This window comes from Pieris brassicae, chromosome 9 (genome assembly GCF_905147105.1).
Source record: "Pieris brassicae chromosome 9, ilPieBrab1.1, whole genome shotgun sequence".
NCBI classification, from domain to species: domain Eukaryota; kingdom Metazoa; phylum Arthropoda; class Insecta; order Lepidoptera; family Pieridae; genus Pieris; species Pieris brassicae.
In genome coordinates, this window is record NC_059673.1 from 4,787,389 (window position 1) to 4,809,173 (window position 21,785).

Consider the following 21,785-nt stretch of genomic DNA (forward strand, 5'->3'; position numbering starts at 1 on the left):
CGACAAGTCTAACTAACTTAAATTCATCTTAAAAAAATTGGCCGGCCTCAAGGCTTAGTGGCTACAATCAACAAGTTATATATTTATTTAACCGTCAAAATAACAAATTTATACTACTTTAATATTACGTTTATTTCTTGATAAATCAATAAGGAATTTATAAACACTAATCACACACACGTAATACTTTCACTAATTACTTTAATTACACACACTTCACACAGTACTTTATCACTTTATTCGCACTTTTCTCTTCGGTGTTTATCTCTTGAAAACGCATTTGAAACTAAACTGATTGGTCGCGTTTCGGCTCGCTTATATATCCCTGGGAATAATCTTGAACAATATTCGAGAACTCTCTAGGCAGGATTACTACTGAGTAGCGATTGCACAATTCTAGAACGTCCGCACTCTTTGTCTCTTTCGCACATTGCACAGTCTAGCTTTAAGAAGGTTTCGATCTTCCCTCTCTCTCGCGTATAATGTCATCCTTGTCCCACACCTAGAAAATTCAGTCTAGAATATTCCTTCATCAAAGGGGAATAACTAGGCCTCAAAACGCCTTAAAACCACCTACACCACTCGACTACATATGTTCTGGAACTGCCTGATTATGTTTCAGCCTAAGGAAACCTAGGGTAACATTATGCACATTACGATTTGCTAATATGTGATTGACGGTCCCCTGAAACGGTCAGAAATCACATTTCAGCCTGCTGAAAAATTCTCCAACTAGTGGAAAAATCTAGAAACATTGCAGTCAACTCGTCTTTGTAACAATACATTTATCAGTATGTGTACAAGCATTTAATATATAATATTGTCGCATAATTTAACTTCGGTTTTTATTTTCTACATTGATAAAAATGGCTTAGTGTAATTGGCAATGTAAGATTTATTTACATCATAAAATGCCTACAGTCTTTCCTTGTACTTGATATATACTACATAAATCTGTTGAAACTTAGTAAATTACCGGCTTATTACCCTTAAGTTGCTTTGAATTTTGACAGATGTTAAGAAATGGGCCACGTATAATATGTTATGAAAACACACAGTTATTCATTGCATAAACTCCTTTCTCCTCAAATTCGGTACGGCCATGAGCTTATAGGTTCGCGTAAGTAGTAGTGTAGTTTAACAATTTATTTATTTATAGCCGCGCTAACAAGTTCACACATAACAAAAACCAGGATAGAAAAAAGAAATAAGTTATAGTATAAGTAACCAATGGCCTCCATAATAGTTCACAAACATAAAGATTATAATATAACAATGCATAACAAAAATATCTTAAATTATATAGTAAAGCGAATAAACCTAAAGAAGCGGGCCTTTATCTCCTAAATAAACAACTCTTAGGCGCAACAGACAGTCCCTTGTCCATAGACTGTTTCAGCGCAGAGTAATCAGTCACCCACGTAGCCCTGGAATGCGTGGCTGTGGTTACCTAACGATCCTCGGTGCAGTGAGGTTGCTCTGTGATGTCTAGAAGTGCCTAGAAAACTCCTGAGCTTCCTCCTACGTTATCAGCCAGGACTTTAGGTAAAACGGACCAAATGGGCGTTTAAGTGCGGAAACTTAGTCCACACAAAATAAATACATATAATTGTAACAAAGAGTTGCCCATACAAAAAAAAATACATGCCAAAACAACGTTTACCGGGTCAACTAGTGTAATATATATTTCATAAATATATGATAATATTTTGATAACAATTATATAAACTAATATAACGAAAAGTCAGGTTGATGGTTAAGTTAACGTAAAAAGTAGCATTTTCAAACAAAATAATATTCTGTATGGATACTTGCAACAAAATAGGCCCGACGTAAATGAAACGGGCTCGCAAGAAACGTTTTATGAATTCATAAGGTCCTGATGAAGTTTTTATTTTGTTCATTAAAAGGAAAATTCATTTATTTCACTCCGGGATACTGAAACAGGTGAATAATTTTATATTGTTTCGTGTACTTATTTGTATTTTGAGTAAGAGGAAAATGACGCAGTTATAAGTTGGAAACATTTATATTCAAGAGCTTGAATGGTTTTCAAATGACAAAAACTTGTATATGAAACTCGTTACCGATTCAGTTAAGTTCATAATGTATTTAGATACTATAATTTCTATTTCCATATACTTATAGAATTATAAATATGACCTTTTTTGTAACATTAGCGGAACAATAGATTTTGATAGATTATTCTTAGGTTTTACAGGAATAATTAGGTACAATAGTATGCTCACAAATTTCATAAAGTCCTAATTATTAATCAAACTGCGGCCTTGTTATAAATCACGTTTTTATTTATTTGTTACCATGGTTACCATTATTTACATATATTGACAGCGTAACCATGGTAACCCACACCGTAAAAACTATAAAATATTTTTCTATGTTGAACACTTTTATAACATACGTTGATAATTTACAGCCAGGGTTTAAAAACATTCAAACAAATCACTATAAAGGCGAGCAATCAACGCTACACTGCTCGATTTTCTATTGTCCAATCTAGCTCGATTCTTCTATGACCCGGATTCGGTCAGACCTTACCTGTAACTTTCAGAGTGTATTTGTACAACTAAATTGAGATCGAGAAACGTAATTGAATTGCATCCGCCAGAATCAATAGTTTGTAACCGTGTGGCATCGCCATTTTAATGGAATTGTTGATCTTTTGGGTCTCACCTAAGATTTTTTCGTAACTTATTAAAAATTAAATTTCATTTTGGTAAAATATACCTCATATGTTTGTGAGTAAAATTTATAGAACTTCTATTATATTTATTATAATTTTATAATATTGTAATTATAAAATTATTTTACTACCTTTTACTTTACTACAAACAAACGAAAGAGTTTAGGAGACTAAGAACATTTTATTTTAGAAAAGATTATAATAAACTATTAAACAAACAATAGTACAGTCAAAATCTGTTATAACGACATCGAAGGAACTACTCATATTTGGTCGTAAAAACCGATAGTCGTAACAGCCGATGACGTTGCTATTAAGTACCTAATACTTTTCATCAATCAATATAACCGGTATGTTGTTCTAAACGATATCGTCGTTAACGGTTTTGACTGTATATATATTTGACCTTGACTTGTTATTTTAGAGCTTCAGCCTACTTGATTTTTTGTCTATGTAATCCAAAATCAAAATAAACTTTTGTAATGTTAGTTAAGTTATACTTATTTTTATGTCAATTCCCGCCGCCTATGCAACACGGCCATCTGCAAAAAGGCTTTACGTCGTAACAGCTCTGAAATTACCTGCAATGACAGCTGGTTCCATGAAGTGAAGTTCCTGTCTTTAAAGCGCTGTCCTGTTTTACGCCAGACATCAAGGTTAAAGGGGGGGGGGGGTAGCGGGAGATTTGTATACTGTCTTGGCGCCATATGAGTTATTGAATTATTGATATCAAATTTACCTGACGTACACAAATTATTTAAATCCTCATAAATGAGATTGGTGTTTGATTTTATGTTATTTCGTACCGCTTATCTTATACGAACTATGCCCAAAATTCTAAACGAATAGTACAAGTATTGTCGAAGTAATTAACTAAGTTGAATATAACTATATACTTTTTGAATAGAAATTACTAACAAACAATTAAATAAATAAAGAGTCTCGTCTTCTTTGATCCTGCTTGGTCAAAGAGACAAATGATACAATGGACAATAGTAAAGCGAAGTTGTCTATATATTTGGAAAGTAGATTCTTTAGACAAATTGCTATGTTACTAAAAGTAGTAATTAGTAATTATCATCATTTTGGTTTTACATTCGGGTCGCACCTAAATTTTTCCCTCCACTACTAATAAATAGAAATAATAAAAATAAAGACTGGCAACTCTGATTTTAAAGTAAATGTTGACAGAAATACCAAACCATATAAATCCTTAAAAAAATTAATTGGCTATCATGATACGCGTCTGTGACAAATACAAGAGGATAAAGCGTCTGTGTCACAAAATATGCCTCTGAAGAAATTGTGAGGATTACGGGAAAACCGAGCATTTTATAAGAAACGATTGGCTCAGTATAAAACTTTGTTGTGGTCTAACAGCTGACTACCAGTTGCAGGGACATCTTTCATGAAACCGTATTGAAAGATTATGATGTGAATAATATGGAAATAAAGTCTTAACATGTTTATAAAAATAACAATTTAAAAAGCACTCGACACTTCAAATTTCCTAACTAATTTACCAAAATCCCGTAAAATCTGGGTCTTCTATCCTTCTGCATGTTATAACAAATTTAATTTAAAAATAATAAAGCTTTATTTTATTCTTGTATATAAGATATTAATAGTAAGCAATAAAAAGGAATTTTATAACATGTAACTTTTTTGCTTTTCCATTATTTAATTTAATTACTTTAGTAAAAATTTCGCACAAATATTCTAATATTTTGAAATATAAAATGATTATATTTAATTGACATAAGTCCAGTATTAATAGTTTTATTGCAATCAATCTATATTTTCACTTTCCAATATCGCGCATTTTAATAGGACCTATCGCTTCCCTAGTTAGAAGCTTATATGGCATATATGCCTAGGTTCTGAACGGTGAAGAACACTGATTTCATTTGAAAGAGTCAAAACAGAAATGCATGACATCATCTCATGCATATCGTATAATTAATATCTTTTGAATCGGTTCTTATACTATGTAATAATTCATCTAGCGCAGCAGGCGCCGGTAAGCGCCATTTATTACTATTATTAATGGTTCACAGCTCATTCTACTGATGATACTTATAGGTCTACTGGGTTTAGCTAATTAGTTGAAGTTTCTTTAGTTTAGTTTTTTTATTCCACTTTTAATTGCGCAAACTAGAGCTTTGGATTGAAATTGAGGCTTATTTTTAAATTTTTGAAGTAAAACTTCTTTATCGGTACATTTTTTCGTTACGCGCCATCTCGCGCCACCGCGATTGTTTCGAAGAGATTCGAAGCCATTATTAATACTTCGAATCTCAAAAACGAACAAAAAATGACTAACGATGACGATGATTGTAATAATTAAATTACAATTAATAAAATTCTGTAATAATCTTAGTAGTAATAAGGTAAAATGAAATATGTAATTGTATTATTTGTATTGTGTTAAACTTTATATAATTTAACTTTATTTAACCAATTTCTGTGAAGTTGCATATAGTAGATAATTTTTTGAAAAAATAAGGTTATAAAGAAGGTTCACTTTTTACGTATGTACACTAGTATACGCACACATTTTTATTATATTTACCTACAGTTTCTGCTATTATACCCCAAACACAGAAAAACTTTTCTGATTTTCTAATATATGTTTGAGGGCCAGTTGGATTGAAATCTTAATTCATAATAAATCAAACCAAGCCACAATCACGGAGAAGATTATATCTTTAAAAATAAACCATTCATTTCCGTTACGTGTAACGCGTTATAAAGCGGATGCTTAAGACCAGATAGATTGGTGGATCTCTTTGATACGCTAAAATAATTTAAACGTACAAATAAACGTTAACGTAATTTACATTTGATCAAGTTTGTGCCCTCACGTCCCTTATAACTCAGTTTGTTTCACACTAGCCGTGCTAGCATCTTGAAGAGACTGCTAAATTGATTTTACTTAGAATAACTAATGTTTGTTTACATCGTACTAGCTTTCTATATATTTTATACGTCACACGTAACTAATTTAAATAAGTATTCTTTTTCGTAATGAAATAGTTATCTGAACGTTTTGTCAAAATAAAGTAGCCTTAAAATGTATAGGCAAACAATATGCGAAATGATAATAAACTAAAAATAAATTGCCCCTCAAACTGGTGCAAATGAGTCGAAGGCTCACCTAATGGTAAATGATGAAGCGACTGTTTTGCCGATCTATTAAAAATTAGTACGCTATATTCTCGAAGGACACTAAGTCGAATGGGTTCGGAAATAGTTCATATACCCAATAGGCCAACACTGCTCGAGCACATATTTTTTACTAAGACGTTCTCATTCACACGTATAAAAGAAATTTTAAAGAGCAATTGCTAGATGAATGGAGTTTAATTACTACTACTATCAGAGACAAAACGAATAACGATATCTTCATTCTAAAAGCTGAGAAAACTTGAAAATACCTCTCAGTTTTTAAGGATTATTTATATATCATTCGTCTATTTGTCACTTTTAAAACGTTGAACATTACTAAGGCTTACCGAAAACAGAGGACTTAATAATAATTACCTAAAACAAAAGTTTTACATAATTATTATTAAGTACATCTGTGTTCAAAGCGTGTTTTTAATCAAGACAATAAATGACCCTAAAAATTAAATAAAAAATAAATAAATAACTCTTGGTACACCCAGAGTTTTTTTATGAACACTTCGTAGCATGCAGAAATAATATAATACAATTGACGAAATGAAAAAGAGACAACCACTGTGAGAAAAATATATAAGACATAGTTATTTAGACAAAACTAATGGAACAAAACAAATCAATTAAAACAGATGTAAACTGTGGTCAGGACAATATTAACAAAAGGACGTATGATAAAGAAAAAGTGCACATGAATAACGATAATTTTAGATCAGTTACTTAGTACGAAAGTTAGGGTTACGATGTGGACAGGTAATATTTAGAGATATATATAAATATAGAGAAGGAGCTCAGCTAATAGAGACGGGAATTATATAGCCTCACTGCAGAGACCTTAAAGGTTTTGCCAAGAAAGGAAGAGTTATGAGATAAGATTTCAAGGATATAGTTTTCAGCAGAGCGTAAGCTTTAGCCAATCCCAAAAATTTGTCCTAAATTTAATTGTAAGACCATCTACAATTAAAAATATTTGCTTGATGAAATAGTTACAGCTATCCAGCGTTTAAGTATATATATACCTAGTCTTGCAATAAATACTGAAACAAAGAATATTTTTTTTGTATTGCAAATAACATTTATTGCTTTTACAGTGTCTTAGTTTAATACAAAAATATAAAACAATTTAAATTATAAAAAGCTTTTTTGAGTGGGATCCATGGGTTGCAATGCGGACCTTTAAACGTGGCCTCAACGTTATCAATATAAGCTCGCACACTTTGCATGGGAAAAAATTTCACTGCCAATTGTACGGATTGTGTACGACTCCAAATTATAATGGCGATTAGAGCAAGCCGTACTCTCTAAAACTGACCATAAATCCAGCGGTTTAAGATCGGGACTAGACTACGGCCAGTCTCCAGCTCTGGCCTCTTTTTTAAATACGGTAATTTTTTTTGTTAAAATGTTGCTTAATTGCAAAAAATTCTCATCCATAAACAAAAATTTTTTCACAGCGATTCTGTTCTCTTAATTATCCCACTCCATCTTAATATCGCAAAATATTGTACAATGTATTGGCGCCAAAATAAGCAAACTCAATGAACAATCATATAAAAATTACAGATTCCAAATTCAAATGTAATATTTTTTTTATTGTAAGAGTATTTATGGCCAGACTGAGTATATGAGTCATATAACATTACAATAGAAACACAAATCTAAGGATATATGGTTTTATCTAACCGCTGTAATCCTAAAAAGGATACATCCTTACATTACCTCTGGAAACACACGAAATTTATTTCAGTGACTCAGGAATTTATTGTTTCATTATATCATTTATTATTTCTTTTATTAAATAAATGAGTCGTTTATAACCCATCTCAAATAATACATTTTATTAATTATTTTTTTATTTCACAGTAATTAACAGCTTTAATGTGATGTGATGAGGATTATGATGTTAGGGTTGGTACGCAAACATATTGAGAAAAAAAACCTTGACTAGTAACCACCCATTCCTCTCTTCCTTTCTACACCCCTGATTTTTCCAAATCATGAATAAATAATATTTTGATTTAAAATATGACAGACAGACATGACAGCAGAACAAAATATTTAAGTAGACAATACAAAGTTTATAGATCGGTAGAACGACAGATTTACTAGTAGCCAAAATAAGAAGAAAGATACAAGGTTTACTACTGGAATAGTTGTTTTAACCTATTCTTAAATGAAGCAGTAGAGGAGTGCGAAAAAAGATCGATATTAGTAGTAGAATCAAAAGTAGAACACATCCTGTGAAGAGGCTCACGGAACCCAATGTTGGTTCTGGGAGTCGGAAGGTTAAAGGTTCTGTGCGAGCGTAGAGATCTGGCAGGAATATTGAATCTTATGAGTTCGAGAAGATTTGAACAAGTTAATTCATGTACGCATATTTTTCTTATTATGACACAATCTATCAAACTACGCCTAGTACTCAAAGAAAGCAAATTATATTTTTTTAAAGTTCATTGTATTTAGCCCTACACCGTTCAAGCGACAATTTAAAATACGTAAAAATTTCTTTTGTACAGCCTCCAGTTGTGTGACATATATAGCGTAGTAGGGATTCCAGATTGGACTAGCGTATTCCAACTGAGACTGCACAAGATTAGAAATATATATCGCAGATCTAACGCGATTAATAATTCCAAAATTGGTGTCATCAAAACCGTCGTCCCACATTTTGACCTACTTAATATTGAAACACGGTCGGAGCCCACGTCCGGCGCAGGCGTCGATCAGAGAGCAGCTTTACTTAATGATCGATTCTATGCATTACTGATAAATTGACTTTGACACATTGATTAAAACAAATGACATCGTGTTCTTTTACTACCTAATCTCTACCATATATATATAAAAAATATATAAACAATATATATATATATTGTTCGCAATAATATTTGTATAAAATCTATTCCCAGCGCGTAAACGTGAGATTTTCTTGCAATATTTTACGGGGGCTAATCTTGTCAAACTCGCAGAACTACTGGTCCCGAACGACACTTAAAACTGCCATAAAAACCTACGATTTAACTCATAAAACGAAATAGAATAGTCACAAACGATTTCCGTGTTTTCCAATCGATACATGAAATATTATGAATATTTGAATACTTGAATAATCCCGCACAAAGAGAACACGGCCTACTGGATTCCCGGACCACGTTTGTTGAAGTGTCGTTTAAATATTGTGGTTTTGAAAGTCCGTGACAATGCGTTAGCCGACCTTTTGTTAACCTTTACTACATATAAAATTTAGCCTACCTGGAAAAGCTTTATATTGCTTTTGTTTAAGTTAAAATAGTCCGTTTAAATGTCTAGCTTAGTAAAAAAAATATTAAAAAGTTATTTGTTCAAGGATTGTTATTTAACATGCCTCAAATGTCTCCATCAAAGGCGAGCTACACATCCTCTACAAAAATGGGTGTCCTTGTCCCCTAGGCACGTTTGACCCCCCCCCCCCGCATTAAAAAAACAAAATAATAATTTATACGTATTTTATTAACCGTGTGTTTTTTTGTAATATAATAAAATATTATTTCATAATTAACTAGTCACCAATTATTTATGATTAGTATAATTAATAATTTTTAAACGCCCTAATTATCTTTCAAAGGTGCGCGTTATTTTCCTTAATACCGTATACGTTCTTTAACAGTTTAACAACACCTAAAATGTGATATATAATCTATAAACAGTAATTTAATAGTATATTTTCTATATAGACATACGTATATATAAGATAGTATATCAAAATTATCTTAGATTAAAATCTAGGTCAACTGAATTTTCCTTTGATAATTATCCATTCTATACAGATCGGTCTGGCGTAAGGGCGTATTCCAAACAACATGTAACCTGCGTGAACCGACAGTCAATATTGACGCTCATTTGCGTAGCTGGGTCATTAACATTTTAACATTATATAACATTGTATTTACGAATTCTACTACGTAAAAATATAGTTATATATCTGCTATGTATAGTTATTTGTATGTAAGATCGAAAGATAAACTCCTCCTCTATAAGATCCTCAAAATCCCTACCACTAACAGGATGTAATTTTATCTGGCTTTCAATGATAGGGCCATTACGGCATCTCGGCATCATCACAAATAAGCATCTCTTTGTCCTTGGCGCAATAGACAGTCCAGCAGATGCTGTTTCAGCGCAAAGGAATCAGTCACCCACGTGGTCTTGGAATGCGCTTCATCTTCTTCCCAACGGAAACTGCCGAGGAAACTTCTTAGCTTTAGAAGGAGATATGGCTGACTTTATTATCCACGCTGGTAACTGCAACTCTCAAAATGTCAGGATAGCATGCTAAAACAAAATGGCTTACATTCTCAATAGGCATTTTCAATATGCCAATAAATAAACGCCTTATTGTTTCAAAGGTAAAAGCCACCTGCTTTTTTTTGCCATATACGAATTACTCAAAAAAATGTAATAAGACTTATATAGTATATGTAATTTACGTAATAATACGTATTTTATTTACTCATGTATCACATAATATTTTAAAGATGACTATTTTCGGCAGGTTAAAGCACATCGCCATAAAAATAAAGCAGTAAGCACGATCAAGAATCAATCCTCAAAATTGTCACCATAAATATGATTCGCTCCGGTAAAAGTCTACGTTATTATACCTTAAATTTACGGCAGGCGTAACTCGAGCCATTCAAAATTTCTGTGGAAATACTCACTTATACATAAGCAGATAACTGCTACGTTCTTCTATCGCATGAGTGGGTAACGCGTGTTTTTGTCTCAGGCCCTTCACTTGTCACAAACTTGAGCGTAGTTCGTATTATATTTAATAATATTTGAAGACTCAATGAAGTCCCGAGCTTTAAAGCTTAAGTACTTTTTGGAAAGGTTTACAAAACGAGAATCTACACAAAACAAATATGCCCACTACGAAAAATTTCACGCTTATTTTCTTTTCGTGAACGTAAAATTTTTTCGTTGATGTTTTTTCAGGAACATTTTTACGGGTATATTTTATGTAGCTTCATAAGACATATGACACTTGCTATAGGTTTGTACTTGGTGATTTAGATTAAACAATAATCTTAAAGAAAAATTTCGTGTTGAATGCAACTGATTCTTTTTGCATTCGGGTGCTTAGACGCGACTGACAATACTCCATTCTGATCGTCAAGAATAGTGTAATGTAATAAAGGGAAAATACATTTTTGTCTAATTTAAAGTCGAATCATCTAAATTTGACATAACTCCACATTTATATTGGCCTAAAAATTTCAGTCAGTGAAAGAATGTCACATCAAACCGCAGGCCAATTGACAATAGATACATTTTAAATGGCTTTAATCGGTACTGTGGATTGTAGTTGTATTGTCAGAATCTACGATACATGGAGGTAACTTAATAGTTGGTGCTACCGGTATTATAAAACGCGGTATAGTCAAAGCCAATTTAGGGCCCAAACGAGGTCCATCTTTTTTATATTTTACTTTATTACTACACGTGTTATTTATCTATATAAGAAGGAGAACGCAAGTCTTGACTTATTCTATATTATCTCAAAACACGTATTTTGGATGTAATTAAGCAAATCCAATGGATTTTAAGGTCACATAAAAACGCGCACAACGTTACATTACTAAACTACATTACTTAGAGAAAGCTGGGGATAATTATAATTATAGTAATTAACAGTTACAAAAATAAATCACAACTAGACCTGGAATTTGTCCAAAAAAAAGTAAACACGCGAAAAACATCACGGGTCATTAACATCATCGTGGGAAGTGGCAATAAAACCAATTTTAAAATTATATGCACCTTTTTCTAGACTTCTTTCATCTCGTTTCACTTTAAAAAATATCTCTGTATTTAGCTACCCACATTACATTGATACATCATGAAGACGCTATGTAATAATAACGAACCTGTGTAACTCAATCGCGATGATCGAACGCGTACAATTTGAACCTGACTAAAGAGCATTATGCATGGGCTACAAATGCAAGGAATATATGGATATTGCTATTTGAAATTATTAAAAGCTATTTACTTCTATTTTGGAGAACGTTTCGCTACAAAACAAGTTTAACTAGAATACCAAAAATAGTTATAAATCTGAGAGTTAAGAAAAATAAAAATATTGATTAGTTCTGCGAGTTAGGTGTACAAATATTGATTTTGTTTATAAGTTAAATGTTTAGAGTAATGGGCCTTTAACTGAGAAAACTAAAGTGATATTGATAATAATATGTATAATAAAGCATTAAAATAACTTGTTAAAAACACTACTTTATAAAAAAAAACTATTATTAAAAATATTTTTATATATCAGTCACGTGACACAAAATAGTTACAGATTAGACGAAACGACGATAACATACCAATCCAGTAAATAATGTCTTAACCTGTCTAATCGTAATATTATCATGAAGCTTAATTTCATCTGAGTAAATTTTTCATCAATCAAAGTATAATAGACACGTGAAACACTCGACGTTTGGTTGTGTATTGACTAGCATTGTACGTCATATGTGCGACGCCATCTTGGCAAGAGAAGCGTTTTGGCGGGATCTTTAAATTATGAATGTTTAATTTTAATTTTAATACTTAAGAGAATTAAAATAAACTATGTAAACTGAAATTCAAACTCAAAATACTAAAACTTTATTCATATAGGTGTTTACCTATGAGGTACACTTATGAAAGTCAGAAAAGAAGTTAAATTAATTGTAAATTTACATTTACTACCAGTTCGCAATTCAAGGGTTTAGAGCGGGCAAGAAGAACTGGCAAGAAACTTTTCACCACTCTTTTTAATCGCTAAATTGTGAGTCATACACATTGTTTGAACTGGAACAAATCAATCCCAAGGATTCATTTAAATATTCGTCAAATTTGTAAAAAAATAATAGGTTATACAGTTATATAAATCTTAAATTATTATTAAAATCGTTTCACATAGCCTACCGTAGAAATTATATTTCAACTACATAATTATCGGCTCTGAATAAATAAATATATCGTCACACAAAGTCTTTATGAAAATAAGGCTAAATGAAGTCAAAGAAAGTAATATAAACAACTTTCCCCAAGCCAGCCGTTACCAAGCGTTATGGCGCTCTAACTTCACCCACTGATTAAATTCCAAGTGGTTTGCAAGACATGTTAAAATTTCCCTCGAGGAGATATATATACCGATTTAGTGAAGTGCGTAATGTTTCATCATTATATAGGTAATGCTAAATTACGCCGAAACATCACATTGTATTTGTTTCCGTTCATGGGTTTATAATTTTTTCTACTGGATTTATTTAAGCTTTAACGTTAATGTTTAATAAGACAATAGCCTTTTGACACACATTAAACATTTTGACTAATCTGAAGAAAAAAAAGAAGTACAGTGTGCGTTCACTACATATTTACGTACAGTGCGGTTTTAAAGTATTTTAACATTGCTCAGTTGTGTACTGGGCTTTTAAATTAAGTACTATATAACAGCATTTAGTACTTCTGCAGCTTTGGGTGTAATATCCATGTATGATCCAAGCCTCGCAAACCTAATATATTTATTATATTTTCGTGCATGACGTAAGGACTTTGTTAGGTAAGGAAGGGATATTTTCGAACCTTAAGGGAGGATCCTCGACTCACATACCAATCTCCTCGAATACCTCGAGTGTAACTACTGACGAGTCCGAAGACTGCAAGGCCGTTTTTCTTTTTGCGAGCGTAGCTCGGCCTGAAATTGCGGTTTTTCCTCGGCTAGCACAAGGGTCAAACGCCTGAAGGGCAGGACGGAAGCTCACTGGAGTGAGCGAAGTACGCAGTAAAGGTCCTCGCCTTCTCCAATGAAGGCGGTTTTTTACCCTAATCTGAACTGCAAGGAGTTGTATATATATCCTTAGCGGCCGGAATAACTTCGATGCCGTTTCAAGCTTCATAGCTTGAAACGGCATCGATGACGTCATCGTCATCGTAGTTATTCGTAGGCACTGATTGTACGTGTCGCTTACTTAATCTTGATATAAAATTAAAAGTAAAAAATCATTATTTAAAATGTGGTACATTACCCCGTCCCTATTTGATAAAGCAATACAGCTTCGTGATTTTAAAAAGAACTAAACGGTTCGGTTTGTTCGATTTAACACTATTTTACGAATTGAACGAAATAAAGAACGCTAGGTCTTAGAGAATGTTGCCAGAGATAAATGAGATGCATTTTAACGAAGTAAAATAAATTGTTACATTTAGAGTTATGTTATATTACTGTTCTTATTATAGATATAAAAACACACTTAATTACTCGCACACCTTCGCACAGGGACACCAATATTTATATTATATTTGTATATACCCTAGGTAAGCTTATGACATTTATTCTAATTCTATTTTCAGATGCGTTTCGCTGTAATTTGAATGAATAAATAAAAAATATATCAACTTCACAAATCAAATCAAATAATCAAAAATTACCGTATCCAAGTTTTTGCGTTCACTGTGGAATGTTAAATTCAGGTTCAGATCAAACCCTGTCAAATTGATAGCAAACATTTCTATCGATTCAGCCTGCATACCGGAAATTCCATTGCAATCGGAATATAATAATAGATGAAACAATGGAGTATCATATATACATAGAAACGTATATCTACCTTATTGACAAGGTATCATTTAGATATCTTTCACCTTCTAATACCATCGTAACATTTCATAACATTACACCAATGGATGGAGTGCAATAAGTGTATGCGCCAGGCTTTTGGTCGCGGTGGCACTATCTGTTATTTTACTGGAACTGCCTCTCACTCTCAATTCACTCCAGAACATGTGACATGTGTTAAGACTAAGCCTGCAAGGTGTTAAAGGGTGAGATTTAGAAGTGAAACTTAGCGCTAAGATCACTCCCGTATAGCCAAAATGTATGCAATTTCACATCAGTCATGTTGGCTTAGGTCTTGACTCTTAATGTTGACCTAAAACTAGAAATTGTGTGAGGAAGGCATCCTTATCAAAATGAAATAATCAATATCTTTTTTCAGTTAGTATGTATCGGGAGCCCGGTAAAGGCCTTCTCCAAGGCTTGCCATCTTTCTCTATCCGGAGATATTTGGATCCATTGGGGATCCGCGATTTTGATGCCATCATCCCATCGTGTGTAGCGTCTGTATTTCAGTACAGCACTATGCCAAAAAGCTTAGATTGTTCTTAGATAAATCCAATACATTTTTGACCTTGAAAATAACTGCCTGGGGCTTTTACTCTGTATAATCTGTCTTGTTGTCGCTATAAGTTACATTAATTTATGAACTTAATTCATAACGCTTAATAAGATATTTAATTTGAGCTTTCAGATCCGATATTGAAAAGTTGCAAGGCAACAGTGACTATGTCGAAGCGTGTAACCGCTGAAATTTTACTTAATTATTCGACAAAAGACTTGGTAACAAAGCGATGCCGTCCAATTAAAAGAGGCCTCTTGAGGGGTAACTTTTGATGCGACCTCAAAGATCTTTCCTTAATGGACTTTCCTCAACATAAAACTCTTTTTAGATTAATTTGACTTTGTACCTTTACGGTCCGTCATAAAGTTTTATCTAGTGAAAGACTTTTATTTACACCGCTATTAATTTTATAAGTTTCATCTTTTGTTGTTATTTCGGTCAATTTGGTAATATTATGTCATTTTTATAGTATATATTCGTGGAAGATTTTTTTATATTCTACTAGTACAATTCATTGTAGTCTTTTAATCAGAAGAGCTTGATTAATAAGTGTTTTTATTACTCGATAATGAATTGTTTTAGTGCATTATTAAAAGCCGAGTTTTTATTTAAAAATAGACTACTAAAGCACAGAAGTCTCCTGGGCATTTCGCAGGCTTCACGGAGCGACATCACTGTTCCGAGGATTTCTGCACGTTGACTAGCCACAGCCTCGCATTCCAGGACTACGTGGGTGACTGATTCCTCTGCGCTGAATCAGCCTCTGCACATGGGGCTGTCTGTCGCGCCTAGGACAAAGAGATGTTTATTAAGAAGACAATGGCCCGTAATTGTCCCTATCATTGTTTTGAGATTAGTTCTGTTTAAGTTTAGAAGCTGCTTTGTCTGTTGCGGGTTGACTGCTGGCAGATCCATTTTGAACTATCTGCAGTCCGCACTTCGCGGCCAACGCTGATGCTGGAGTTCCGCAGATCTTTGGCTAATCCAGGTTCGCACTTGCGAGAAGGGCAAGGGAAGGAGTGGATACGGGCCAGCAGGCAACATCTCCGAGCCTCTCCTCGCAAGTTCATCTGCAGCATCATTGCCGACTGTTTGTCAGGGTTATTGCCTCCAATGCACTGTGACACTCCAGTACCAGTTTGCTGTTTATAGTTTTGATTAATAACGCCATCGACACAGATGTCGGAACTTAATGCAAAAGTTATTAACTCACTCACCGCCGCACGGCCCTGACTGCTTCTGTTAGAGCGACACACTGGCATTGAAAAATTGGGCTGTGTGTATCTAAGAGAGAAAGTGAGAGAATATGCCAGCGCCGGAGCTACGCTCTGTTTTTGTGCCATCGACATTTATGCGTAGCTCATTCAGTGTCGATTTATCACATTCCTCTTCTCTCATTTGTACCTGGTATTTAGCATGTTAATTAACGATTATATCACATGGCGCGGCTATTAGTTGGTACTCTATCGCCGTGTTGAGAATCGTTGTGTGTGTGCTATAGTGATTTTTACCCCTTAGACCCAATACCATAAGCCTAATAGCCGCTAATACTGCCTCCTGTTGTATGTGTAGGTCTAGAGGTACAATCTGCAGGGCTACCTCCATTAAGTTGGTGTTGTGCAACGCTAGCAGCGGACAATGCAAGTCTTTGGAAGCGTCCAAGTTTCGTTATTGCCGTTTAGAGTTCTGTTCTCGGCGACCAAACCAAGGAAGGCTCCATACGTTGGCATTGGCCTGATTATGGCAATGTAAAGCCATAAAGCAATCTTAGGCGATAAACCCCATTTGACACCAAGCATCTTTTTATATTGATAGAAGGCGATCGTTGCTTTGTTTATTTTATGTTCTATGTGTTTGTTCAAAGCAGTTTGCTGTCCAAATTCACACATTAGTACTTGATGTTTTCCTTTAGTTTAGAGCTCTGGAGCCTAGGAGAGGTGTGTTCATAAGATCTTGGACATCGAGTTAGCCCCAAAGCGAGCTGATATAGTCTCTGACCAATTCTATCGGCTCGGACTTCGCCTTAGTTATGGCTTTTTTTAAAGCAATAGGCTGAGTTATACGCTTTTTAAGTTTGCTGGTTTTTAAAACCTATACCACCATACCTGTACGTAAAAAAAAGCAACATGTCCTGTAAAACTACATAAGTGGCTGAAGTAAAGCCCTCTTATGTTACAGAAGGCCACGGAAAACGAGAAGGGAGAAAATGCCCCGATATCGACGAGATGATATAGGGGAAAGGAAGTACCCTGAGAATCCACCAACATGTGAGGGTGGTGGAATCTCACTCATCACACGGAGTACACGAGTACAATAGGTCCCACAGAAAAAATATGTCATCTGGATTTTGCGATGATTGATAGTCAATAATTCTAGTTTAAATTATATTGTGGTTATATATGTGTGTTAATTAATTACACATATAATCATAAATAATTAAAAAATTAAACATGCATTCCGAGGTCAGTACACAACCTGTGGTCATTCAATCACCTGATTACTCCCCTGCGATCGGATAACATCTGCTGATAAACTGAAATTTGAAAGCCCGTTGCGGCATTGGCACTTACTTTACCCCTGTTATAAATTTATATACATCGGTGGTTTTAATGTAGTATTTGGTTTCTTGCTATAATTATTGCTGATGCTCGCAAACGATTTTACGAAATTGTTTTGATTTTGACCTTGCTTTGAATATAATTCTTATTAGCTATAAAAAGCACAGGGGCACTGGCCACCTTTGACACGCTAGTAACGCCAGACTGATTATTACGATTCAATGACTCGAGCACATCAGCACGGTCTATCATAAATTTATAAAATGTTCGAGGGTAGGTACGTGGCCTTCCAAATTGTTGCGATATTCCTCCCATTTTAACAACGTATTGATATCTAACTTAGATGATAACATAAATATCATTAGCACATTCCATTTATCAGTGAGTTGTCCTAGGCTTGTTAAGGCGCGCCAATTTTTGGTCACGTGGTCAACCAAAAATCGTAGAGATCGCTCTGATCCCCGTGGATTAAATAATGATGCTGTTTAATATTAAATGATGATTAATCAATATTCTTTTGCTGTCGTATCTATTGCAAATGATCTTCCACGCTTCATCATAATTGTTGGTTGACACCTCCAAATTTGAAATAATCCTGGCCGCGTCGTCTTGCAAATAAGACACGAGGTAATGGAATTTATGGATGTCTGATATGTGATCATTCTTATGTATCAGATTTTAAAAAGTATCCCGAAACTCCAACCAACGGACATATGCGCCATCAAATTTGGCTATTTGAATTTGAGGGAGTTCCAACCCTATTTTGTGGGGGTGATTAGGATCATCTATGCAACATGACGCGTTGTGACCCGAATTGCGAATTTTTTCGCATTCTAATTTTTTGACTAACTTGACTTAACGGGATAAGTATGTACTTGCACGGCGATGATAAATATTAGCCTGGAATATTCGGAAAATACGCTAAATATTGTATGTATAAACAATACGAAACGAGAAAACCTAATATACGAAACCAACGTTACTTCGTAAAATAATTTAACTTTATATCAATTGAGTGACCTTTTATTGCTTAATATACTTCTATTGACCTATTTTACGGAATAGGGAACATACAATGATTTATGTATTAATTAAGATAATATTGCGACAAATAGCTAAAAGTTAATTCCTTTGTTCACTTTTTATACATACGGGTAGATAAAAAAAAGATGCAATTTTGCACTAAATAACAAATTTACGTGCATAAAACGCTGTAAAACTTGTCTTAAAACACTTAATTTACACAAATGACGAACGATTTTGAAATGTTCAAAATCGTTCGTCATTTTGTTAGTTATTATGTTTTTTAGGAATTGGTTAAGGAAGGATACTTATCTTAGCGGACGAACTCATAACTGCTCGATGTGAAACTTTAGCTGATTCACTGCTCGAATCTTCTTTGTTTTTCTGCTTTTGTGAATTGTATGATGATCGTAGGTCAAGTGACATGGCTAGACAGATTTGTATGAAGAATCTTCAAGCGCCTGATGTGGGTGACGGCAATGTTCCCGCTATGGTGTTTTGACGTAATATTTGCGCAGGCGTTAAATTTGAACACAAATATTTCGCCTTTATTCACCTTTTTCGGATTTATTATTATAATCAATGTGTAATTGTATGTTACAGTTAATTTATAACAGATTTTTTAAAATCAGTATTATTAACAACGTAATTGAAGTCACCAAGCAGACAATTCGTATTAAAATAGACAATGTTTTGTAACTTGTGTCATAATACGATCATTCCCTATATGACAAATCTAAGGCGAATAAATGATCAACGTGTTCTGAAAATGATTTATTTTGTCTTAATAAATTCGACAGTTAGTTACTGTATTGGGGAGGTTAGGTAAAATGTCACCTCATTGGAGTAGAATTAGTACAACTCGCTATTCTTAAGTAAGCGCCGGTCTCTCCTATTAAATGCTCCTGATAACATTAAACGCTTTATATTTTTCTACAGCAAAGGTTGGCTTTAATACTTTGACTTTCATATAAGCCAGTTTCAAGTAAAAGGTTGGGAAACTACACGCGAGAAAAAATAAACAAAGACACAAAGGGATAAGCTAGTTAAAAAATAAATATATACGTTTGACTGAATGACATCAAGATTTTTACTTCCTAAGACACTTCCAAAATCTAATAGAAATGTGCCACTATCTAGAACAGATCTTACAAGAGCAATATACACAAGTTTCATAGAAAACGGATGAGCGGAACATACACCTGTGAGGCATTTCATGTAATTAAGCAGCTGTGCACATTTTATAGCAACATGTTCATAATGGGCAAGTATAGACAGTATTTAATCTGACATAACTCCCAAAAATTTTGTTTTTGTTTGAAGTTGTAAAGGTTGACCATTGAAGGTCACATTTAAGATAGGCGTTGTACGTTTTTTGGAAAATACGACTATTGTACTTATTGGACACTGATAGATCTAAGTCATTTTTAACCAGATATTAAGACTATTACTTAATTGTTCACTTGAACTAGATATGAAATTGCAAGCCTTATCCATAGATTTACCGACGGAATAAAAAGAAGATCAACTGCATATTGTAGCACATTTAAATGGGAATTTATAGATGATCCTAAATCATATGTGTAAATGTTATATAAAAGTGGGCTAAGTACCGAACCTTGGAAGGCCTTTAAAAACTGTACGCTTAAACTCAGTACTATTACCACCTTTCTGAACGATTAATGATATGTGTCTGCAGGATAGTAAATTGATGATAAAATGTATTAATGACGTAAGAACATGTAGCTCTAATAATTTGCGTTGTAGATTATAAATGTTCACATTATCAAAGGCGGCAGAGATGCCCAAAAAGGCAGCTACAATACCTTCATCACGCGAAAACGCTAAGCGAATATCTGTGGTTAATATAGCTCAATTGTCCATCGTAGATATTGACTTACGAAAACCGTATTGACTAGTGGCTATTAAATTATTGTTTTCCATAAACCGTTCCAAACGATTCTTCACAAGATGTTCAGCAATTTTACTAAAACAGAAGACAATAGAGACAGAGCCAGAGACAACAGAGCAATAGGTTTACATGAGGCAACATTATTGGTAGGTTTGTTAGGTTTTTTAATCGCTATAACTTCTTGAGACTTCCATGTTTCAGGAATATTACCTGTGGCCATCACAGAGTTGATTAAATTTAAAAAATACATTAAAGAACTATCCCCAAGATGAGATAAAAATGAATACATAATACAATCCTGACTCGGAGATGAATCGTTAACATGTGAAAGCACACCTTTCAATTCATATAATGATAAAGGAGAATTTAAAGAGGAAGAGTCATCTGTCAAAGACGATTCCATAGGAATGTACATCGATTCAGCAGCTGATTGAGAAGCTAATCTGTCTAAAAAGGCATTTGTTAAAAAAGGGGGAAGTGAAGACGATGATAAAGATTCTTTGAAATCAGATCGAAAACGTGTAATAAACTTCTAAAGGGTACGTAGAAGGACATAAAGAAGTAAAAAATGTTTTCCAGCCTTCCTGCTTTTTGTCTCTGAGGAATTTATGTGCCTACTAATAACTTCATTGAGAATATCTAAGTTTTCATTGGACATGTCCTCGGCATAGGGTCTCTCAGCTTCCTCTCTTCTACTTACAGCAACCATACATTCTCTATCCCACCAAGGAGGAAAAGGAATCTTATTCGATTATTTTTTTTTTACAGAAAAAATCTGATCGGCAGATTCTATTAAACATGTAGCCAAAGCTCTAGAAAAATTGGTCTCACCACCGCTTACTAATTCGGGCAAATCTTTTATTTCAATCAGCATTAATTTATTTATATTTCACACGAGGTTGTCGTTTTTGATAAGAAGGGCGATTAATATGCGAGGATATGATAATCGGAAAATTATCGCTGCCAAAAGTAGATGATGAACCAAGAATGAGAAGAAGCAAGATCTAGAGTACAAATTGATAAGTCAACTGCGCTAAGCTTTTCATTGGCTTTTGTACGTCTGGTTGGTGAGCCAGAATTAAGTATACACAAATTATGTAAATCTAATATTTCAACTAAACGAACACTATTGGAGTTACAATCAAACATTTGGTGATGAGAGTTATAGTCACCTAATAGAAGAAAGGGACTACTAAGTGAAGAGA